General features: G+C 42.0%; 1 long non-coding RNA gene across 1 annotated transcript; it reads right to left on the bottom strand.

The window, feature by feature from the left end:
- Positions 1–4,265: 4,265 nt before the first annotated feature.
- On the bottom strand, positions 4,266–6,226 carry LOC135539454 (uncharacterized). Its single transcript, XR_010455620.1, has 3 exons — positions 6,113–6,226; positions 5,733–5,851; positions 4,266–5,542 (listed from the first exon to the last, which is right to left on the bottom strand). It is a non-coding gene; the product is annotated as an uncharacterized LOC135539454 (long non-coding RNA).
- Between the last annotated feature and the right edge of the window lie 3,088 nt (positions 6,227–9,314).

The raw sequence follows: 9,314 nt of genomic DNA, 5'->3' as shown, positions 1-9,314 counted from the left end.
ATGGGATCATGTAATTTATTTTGGCCAACAGACATATACAACAAAGTGCACAATGTGGACCCAGAGGATATTACTGGAAAGTATTAATTAAAATGCTTGTTTCTAAAGTGGTCCTCTATGGTAAAAACAATAACATGTAATGATTAAAAGACAAGTCAAAATTACAACCAACCATAAAATCATTCATTTATATTGACATCCTAAAAAGTGTCACCATTCACTGCACTTCTCCCTAACCTTAAAAATCAATAATATTAATTTCACATTAAAAATTTGTCTGATGCTGAGCATAAATTACAATAAGATGCGTTTTAATTTCTGCATTTAGCAAGATAATTCTTACGTGTTTTATAATTTTTTCCTGCTTGAAAAACACAGAATTATGTATTAATGTAACCCTTAAATGTAACTTGCTCTTTAATCTAAGTAAGTGGCTGAATTAATAAGGTCATGGGGCATTATATTGTGTTAGCTAATTGCCATGTTTGAGAAGACAAAGCCCTTTGGATGAGTTATATGTATTGCTGCTACTATCTTGAAATCCTTGGGGTATTTCTCTCTGTTCTTGGCCCTTTTTCCTTCTCCAGTCTTATATTCTCCTCTCCCCTATTCTCCTTTCTTCTTTCCCCTATTCTCAGAGCAGGCAGCCCATTACCCTAGCAACTCCAGACTCCACACAGACTCAGCATAGCCTATATATACACAGATAGAGCAACGAGGCAGATATTTCACCAGATGTATAAATGTGAAGCATCCGCTTGGCTTTTCCACTCACTACCAACTATGGTTATTAATCTCGTCCAATTTGAGGTCAGTAATTGCTGTTCTTGTCACGCCCTGGCCTTAGTATTCGGTGTTTTCGTTATTATTTTGGTTAGGCCAGGGTGTGACATGGGGATTTATGTGGTTTGTTTTGTCTGGGGTTGTTTGTAGTTATGGGATTGTGGTTAGAGTAGTACTCTAGGTAAGTCTATGGTTGCCTAGAGTGGTTCTCAATCAGAGGCAGGTGTTTATCGTTGTCTCTGATTGGGAACCATATTTAGGCAGCCATATTCTTTAGGTCTCTTGTGGGTGATTGTTCCTGTCTTTGTGTTTGTGGCACCAGATAGGACTGTTTCGGTTTTTCCACGTTTCTTGTTTTGTAGATTGTTGTATTTCCATCTTTATTAAAGATGTACAAAATTAACCATGCTGCATTTTGGTCCGCCTCTCTTTCACCAGAAGAAAACCGTTACAGAATCATCCACCAAAACCCAACACAAAACAGGCTACCTAAATATGGTTCCCAATCAGAGACAATGGCTAACACCTGTCTCTGATTGAGAACCATATCAGGCCAAACATAGAAATAGACAAACCAGACACAAAACATAGAATGCCCACCCAGCTCACGTCCTGACCAACACTAAAACAAGGAAAACAAACAAGAACGATGGTCAGAACGTGACAGTTCTGATGTCCAGAAGCTCTTTTCGGTCATAAGAGACGGTAGCAGCAACATTAAGTGCAAAATAAGTTACAAACAATGCAAAAAAAGAAAGTCATTTGCACAATGTCTCTGGTTCACATTCGCTTGTAAATGTCCAAACTCACAAAAAAGGACATTCAGTAGGTCCTACCTTTATACAGTACCAGTCAAATGTTTTTATTTTTATTTACTATTTTCCACATTGTTTAATAATAGTAAGACATCAAAACAATAAAATAACACATATGGAATCATGTAGTAACAAGTGTTGAACAAACAAGTGTTAAACAAAATCTAAATATATTTTATACATGAGATTCTTCAAATAACCACCCTTTGCCTTGATGACAGCTTTGCACACTTGACATTCTCGAAACCAGCTTCATGAGGTAGTCACATGGAATGCATTTCAATTAACAGGTGTGACTTGTTAAAAGTTAATTTGTGGCATTTCTTTCTTTCTTAAAGTGTTTGAGACAAACAGTTGTGTTGTGACAAGGTATGGGGGTATACGGAAGATAGCCCTATTTGGTAAAAGACCTAGTCCATATTATGTCAAGAACAGCTCAAATAAGCAAAGGGAAACGCCAGTCAAGAACTTTAAAAGTTTCTTCAAGAGCAGTCACAAAAACCATCCAGCGCTATGATGAAACTGGTTCTCATGAGGACCGCCACAAGAAAGGAAGACCCAGAGTTACGTCTGCTGCAGAGTACAAGTTCATTAGTTACCAGCCTCAGAACTTGCAGCCCAAATAAATGTTTCACCGAGTTCAAGTAACAGACACTTCTCAACATCAACTGTTTAGAGGAAACTTCACGAATCCGGCCTTCATGGTCAAATTGCTGCAAAGGAACCACTATCAAAGGACACCAATAAGACAAAGAGACTTGCTTGGGTCAAGAAACACAAGCAATGGACATTAGGCTGGTGGAAATCTGTCCTTTGGTCTGATAAGTCCAAAAGTGAGATTTTTGGTTCCAACCTCCGTGTCTTTGTGAGACGCAGAGTAGGTGAACGGATGATCTCTGCATGTGTGGTTCCCACCATGAAGCGTGGAGGAGGAGGTGTAATGGTGCTTTACTGGTGACACTGTCTGATTTATTTAGAATTCAAGGCACACTTAACCAGCATGGCTACCACAGCATTCTGCAGTGGTACGCAATCCCATCTGGTTTGGGCTTAGTGGGACTATCATTTGTTTTCCAACAGGACAATGACCCAACCCATCTCCAGGCTGTGAAAGGGCTATTTCACCAAGAAGGAGAGTGATGAAGTGCTGCATCAGATGACCTGGCCTCCACAATCACCCGACCTCAACCCAATTGAGATGGTTTGGGATGAGTTGGACTGCAGAGTGAAGGAAAAGAAGCCAACAAGTGCTCAGCATATGTGGGAACTCCTTCAAGACGGGTTTAAAATCATTCCAGGTGAAGCTGGTTGACAGAATGCCAAGAGTGTAAAAAGCTGTCATCAAGGCAAAGGGTGGCTACTTTGAAGAATCAAAAATATGAAATATATATTGATTTGTTTAATACCTTTTTGGTTACTACATGATTCCATATGTGTTATTTCATAGTTTTGCTGTCTTCACTATTATTCTACAATGTAGAAAATAGTAAAAATAAATCAAAACCTTTGAATGAGTAGGTGTGTCCAAACATTTTGACTGGTACTGTATTTTTTATGTCTTTTCAATTGGTTTGTTTTTGTGTGCATATTCAGCGAGCAGCCTCCATTAAAAATTTGCTATTACTTGTGCAAATGTTGTTAGCATTCTGGTATAGACGCCGAATGGCGCTTTTTCCGTTTGTTTTGGCGCAATCTTGTGTATCAAGCCGGTAATACTATTTATAAATTGGTTGGTTCGAGCCCTGAATGCTGATTGGCTGAAAACTGTGGTATATCAGACCGCATACCACGAGTATGACAAAACATTTATTTGTACTGTTCTAATTACATTGATAACCAGATTCTAATAACAATAAAGCACATCGGGGGTTGTCCATACTCTCCGCAATGCTTCGTGCTGAAGAACAGCCCTTAGCCGTGGAATATTGGCCATATACCACACCCCCTCGTTCCTTATTGCTTAAATATACCAGTATGAGAGAAGGAGGGTACGACGATATGAAAATCTGGATACCGTCCAACCCTTCCAACAATACATAAGGGAATCTCATCTTCACACATTGAGCTACAGTATTACATTGTGTTATAACTAAGTAGTCCTCCAGAGCTCTACAACTTCACAGATGTTGGGGTCAATTTGGAATGGGCACTTGACACAGAGAAGAAGTGTTTTATGTAATGTCACAGCCAATAAAGTAGAACATAGCGCCCCACGATGATAGGCCTCAACTGCAGTCATACTGTAGTTTCAAGTTTTTCAATGCATCTTATTGTTCTGATAACCTTGCATTGATATAAATACTGTATAGGATACAGTTACAGACTGTTTAATGTTAACCCAATAATAAACTAGTACTATGCCAAAATACACAGTTACAAACATGTGTTACCATCTCTTTGGGTTACTGTCATGAAGGTCATAACTTTGTTAAAATATGACAAGATTGTGTTATTCTTGTCTCATTGTTTAGCCAGCAAATCATTTTCATGAACATGTTATACAGTGTGATATTCGTATTTCATTCCCAGAACATTGTTACACTGCCTGTGTATGACATAACATCCTCATGACAAATCAGCTTGTGTCTTATCTATTATTCTCTGATCCACCTTTCTTACCACTACATCCCCACCTACAATACAACACAGGAATGAAGAGAGAGATGGTCCTGTAATAGTGTACTTTATTGAACTGTGGAACTGTGGTGGGTGAGAAAGTGAAAGAGAAGGAGAGGGAGGGAATGATAGAGAGAAAGAAGGATAGGGAAGAGGATTCTCAAATTGGGAAAAAGTCCATCCTCGCCCTGTCCTCCTCTCCACCGGGACCCGGAAACCAAAAAGTGGTCCTCCTCTCCTCGATAGCCTGAGCACAAATGTATCCTCCCAGCGGGAAACGTGAAAGTGTTTTAAAATCTGCCACACCCCCTTTGAATCAGCTATTGTTTCTCCAAGAAAAGCATGCCCAGATTTAAAGAAACGATACAATACTTATCTCTCTATAAAATGTCAAGTGCAACCAGCTACATTTATTTTTACCACTTAACACATGTATTTGGGGATTACTCCTTTGTAAATGTCATTTGCCTGATTACGTGTTGGTGAAGGAGAGTCATTTCATACAAGCACATTTGTTTGCATGTTTCCTTTCCTCCTCTATTTGATTACCTTTGACCTTTTTCAATAGGAGGTGAGGAGAGGATGGAGGAGAGGACACGAGGAGTTGAGCAAAACCAATTGAGATTCTCCCAAGGAGGGACAGAGATACCGAGGAAAGGGCAAAAAGGGACAGTGAGAGACAGAGAGAGGGATGAAGGGAGAGAGAGGTTGACAGTCCTCTACAGATACAGGAGGCTTCATTGGCTCAGCTGGACTTGGAGTGCACTCAGCCACTGTAGCCCTCCAAACAGTGACCTATGTTTATCTCATTGCAATAATAACACCTGCTGTGTGTACAGCGATATAGGGGGATTTTCTTATGTATTGTATTGAAGGAGTTTTGTACATTTTTTATTGGGGGATTGGTTATTGCCCCACCCCACTTAGGTTGCCAGACTTTCTCGAACACAAAGGCCTTAGAGTTTGGGTCTCTAGTACGAAAGGCCCTATCAAGGTCATTGATAATGCTGTGGCCTCCTCTTTCATTCATACAGGACTCCAGGCAGGGAGAGAATGTGGTAAAGAAGATTATACAGTCCTTGTTGTTATCTGTCAAGTGTAATATGGGGTAGCCCATTTGCTGGGTAGTAATACTCAGGAGACGATACTCTGCGTGGTAGCCATTATACGGTATGGCTGCGATGATCTTGTCTCCTTTGTAGATTTGTCCGGCAGTAAGTGCCGCCTGGACCACCTCTGGTTCAACGTTGACATCAAACTCTCCAGTCTGGCACTCATCTTTGGTGAGCCTGACAGCCAATGCATACTCACGATTTTGCAGTCCGAACCTGAGCAACAGCAGAAAAATCGAGAGACAGAGGTGGTGACAGAACACAGAGCACGTACTTTGGTTGACCTTAATTGTAGAGTTTGGGGACAATTCCCTATAGTATATTAATGCAAGGTTTCTTTAGTTAATAAGGCGTGTGGTAACAAAACGGAGACTATATGATTACAATGAAACAGAGAAGCACTCACTTTTTCATCTCTGTAATCAGTTTAGCTAAATTTGCTTCACTAATCTGAGCATCCACCTTGTCTCCAGCCCAGAGAGAAAGCATAAAGAGAAGGACAACCCCCCGCATAGCTGCACACATCTGAAACACACCAGAGTATCAACACACACACACACACACACACACAAAGAAACACACACACACACAAAGAAACACTATGTCAATACATATACTGCAAACTATTTAAATGGTAAAACCCTTACTGTAAACAGGTATAAAAGGTATGGAGTATACATATTTAAACTAATAAGGAATCAATCATAACACATGTATAGACTCTTAAAATGCTCTTAAAACAGGCTAAATATTTTGTTTGGTGAGAAATGAAGAACTCCCAGGTACCTGATGATCCATTGCTGCTGTCCGTGTCTGAATCCTCTATCTGTGTGAGCAATACTTCAATGTTTTTATGTATGAATTCAGCTCACCCAGCATGCCATGTAGGGGGAGTTTCCATTGGTCAGAAAGTGCCAGCACGATAAGCACGATAAGCAAGCTCATTCCAGATAAACCAAGGTCATCATGATGTAATATCATTACGGGAAACCAAATTTCACTAGTTTGGCTTCTCGCCATCTGACAAACCTGTTGGAAGGGGTGGTAGCAGATGGAGTATGGTATGAGTGGCCAGCCCCCGGCCTTGGACTGAGGTTGGTAGCTGGCCTCCCGGCTGGATCAGCCCCCAGTTGCAGACTGTGTTGAACCTGCTGGCAGTGCCGATCCCCGGCCATAGTTGTTGTTGTGACTTTACTTTCATTAATCTGATGATTGTTATTTATCTAATCAACTATGTTTAATTGTTTCCCAATTAAATGAATCATCTTACAATTAACTCATTAGGATTTGGGGCACCTTAAGAGTGGTTGTTTAGAGTTACCATCTCCCGAATTAAACTCTAAAGGTCTTTACCTATCACATCCATAAAACAGTTGACGTATTAATCATAACTTTGCATCATATCAAATCAAAATCAAATCAAATTTATTTATATAGCCCTTCGTACATCAGCTGATATCTCAAAGTGCTGTACAGAAACCCAGCCTAAAACCCCAAACAGCAAGCAATGCAGGTGTAGAAGCACGGTGGCTAGGAAAAACTCCCTAGAAAAGCCAAAACCTAGGAAGAAACCTAGAGAGGAACCAGGCTATGTGGGGTGGCCAGTCCTCTTCTGGCTGTGCCGGGTAGAGATTATAACAGAACATGGCCAAGATGTTCAAATGTTCATAAATGACCAGCATGGTCGAATAATAATAAGGCAGAACAGTTGAAACTGGAGCAGCAGCACGGCCAGGTGGACTGGGGACAGCAAGGAGTCATCATGTCAAGTAGTCCTGGGGCATGGTCCTAGGGCTCAGGTCAGTTGAAACTGGAGCAGCAGCACGGCCAGGTGGACTGGGGACAGCAAGGAGTCATCATGTCAGGTAGTCCTGGGGCATGGTCCTAGGGCTCAGGTCCTCCGAGAGAGAGAAGGAGAGAATTAGAGAACGCACACTTAGATTCACACAGGACACCGAATTGGACAGGAGAAGTACTCCAGATATAACAAACTGACCCCAGCCCCCGACACATAAACTACTGCAGCATAAATACTGGAGGCTGAGACAGGAGGGGTCAGGAGACACTGTGGCCCCACCCGAGGACACCCCCGGACAGGGCCAAACAGGAAGGATATAACCCCACCCACTTTGCCAAAGCACAGCCCCCACACCACTGGAGGGATATCTTCAACCACCAACTTACCATCCTGAGACAAAGCTGAGTATAGCCCGCAAAGATCTCCGCCACGGCACAACCCAAGGGGGGGCGCCAACCCAGACAGGATGACCACATCAGTGAATCAACCCACTCAGGTGACGCACCCCCTCCAGGGACGGCATGAGAGAGCCCCAGCAAGCCAGTGACTCAGCCCCTGTAATAGGGTTAGAGGCAGAGAATCCCAGTGGAAAGAGGGGAACCGGCCAGGCAGAGACAGCAAGGGTGGTTCGTTGCTCCAGAGCCTTTCCGTTCACCTTCCCACTCCTGGGCCAGACTACACTCAATCATATGACCCACTGAAGAGATGAGTCTTCAGTAAAGACTTAAAGGTTGAGACCGAGTTTGCGTCTCTGACATGGGTAGGCAGACCGTTCCATAAAAATGGAGCTCTATAGGAGAAAGCCCTGCCTCCAGCTGTTTGCTTAGAAATTCTAGGGACAATTAGGAGGCCTGCGTCTTGTGACCGTAGCGTACGTGTAGGTATGTACGGCAGGACCAAATCAGAGAGATAGGTAGGAGCAAGCCCATGCAATGCTTTGTAGGTTAGCAGTAAAACCTTGAAATCAGCCCTTGCTTTGACAGGAAGCCAGTGTAGGGAGGCTAGCACTGGAGTAATATGATCAAATTTTTTGGTTCTAGTCAGGATTCTAGCAGCCGTATTTAGCACTAACTGAAGTTTATTTAGTGCTTTATCCGGGTAGCCGGAAAGTAGAGCATTGCAGTAGTCTAACCTAGAAGTGACAAAAGCATGGATTAATTTTTCTGCATCATTTTTGGACAGAAAGTTTCTGATTTTTGCAATGTTACGTAGATGGAAAAAAGCTGTCCTTGAAATGGTCTTGATATGTTCTTCAAAAGAGAGATCAGGGTCCAGAGTAACGCCGAGGTCCTTCACAGTTTTATTTGAGATGACTGTACAACCATTAAGATTAATTGTCAGATTCAACAGAAGATCTCTTTGTTTCTTGGGACCTAGAACAAGCATCTCTGTTTTATCCGAGTTTAAAAGTAGAAAGTTTGCTGCCATCCACTTCCTTATGTCTGAAACACATGCTTCTAGCGAGGGCAATTTTGGGGCTTCACCATGTTTCATTGAAATGTACAGCTGTGTATCATCCGCATAGCAGTGAAAGTTAACATTATGTTTTCGAATAACATCCCCAAGAGGTAAAATATATAGTGAAAACAACAGCGGTCCTAAAACGGAACCTTGAGGAACACCGAAATTTACAGTTGATTTGTCAGAGGACAAACCATCCACAGAGACAAACTGATATCTTTCCGACAGATAAGATCTAAACCAGGCCAGAACTTGTCCGTGTAGACCAATTTGGGTTTCCAATCTCTCCAAAAGAATGTGGTGATCGATGGTATCAAAAGCAGCACTAAGGTCTAGGAGCACGAGGACAGATGCAGAGCCTCGGTCCGATGCCATTAAAATGTCATTTACCACCTTCACAAGTGCCGTCTCAGTGCTATGATGGGGTCTAAAACCAGACTGAAGCATTTCATATACATTGTTTGTCTTCAGGAAGGCAGTGAGTTGCTGAGCAACAGCCTTTTCTAAGATTTTTGAGAGGAATGGAAGATTCGATATAGGCCGATAGTTTTTTATATTTTCTGGGTCAAGGTTTGGCTTTTTCAAGAGAGGCTTTATTACTGCCACTTTTAGTGAGTTTGGTACACATCCGGTGGATAGAGAGCCGTTTATTATGTTCAACATAGGAGGGCCAAGCACAGGAAGCAGCTCTTTCAGTAGTTTAGTTGGAATAGGGTCCAGTAAGCAGCT

This window comes from Oncorhynchus masou, chromosome 5, assembly GCF_036934945.1.
Source record: "Oncorhynchus masou masou isolate Uvic2021 chromosome 5, UVic_Omas_1.1, whole genome shotgun sequence".
Taxonomy (NCBI): Eukaryota; Metazoa; Chordata; class Actinopteri; order Salmoniformes; family Salmonidae; genus Oncorhynchus; species Oncorhynchus masou.
Note: the sequence above shows the minus strand (reverse complement) of the source record. Positions and strands in the feature narration are given on the sequence as shown.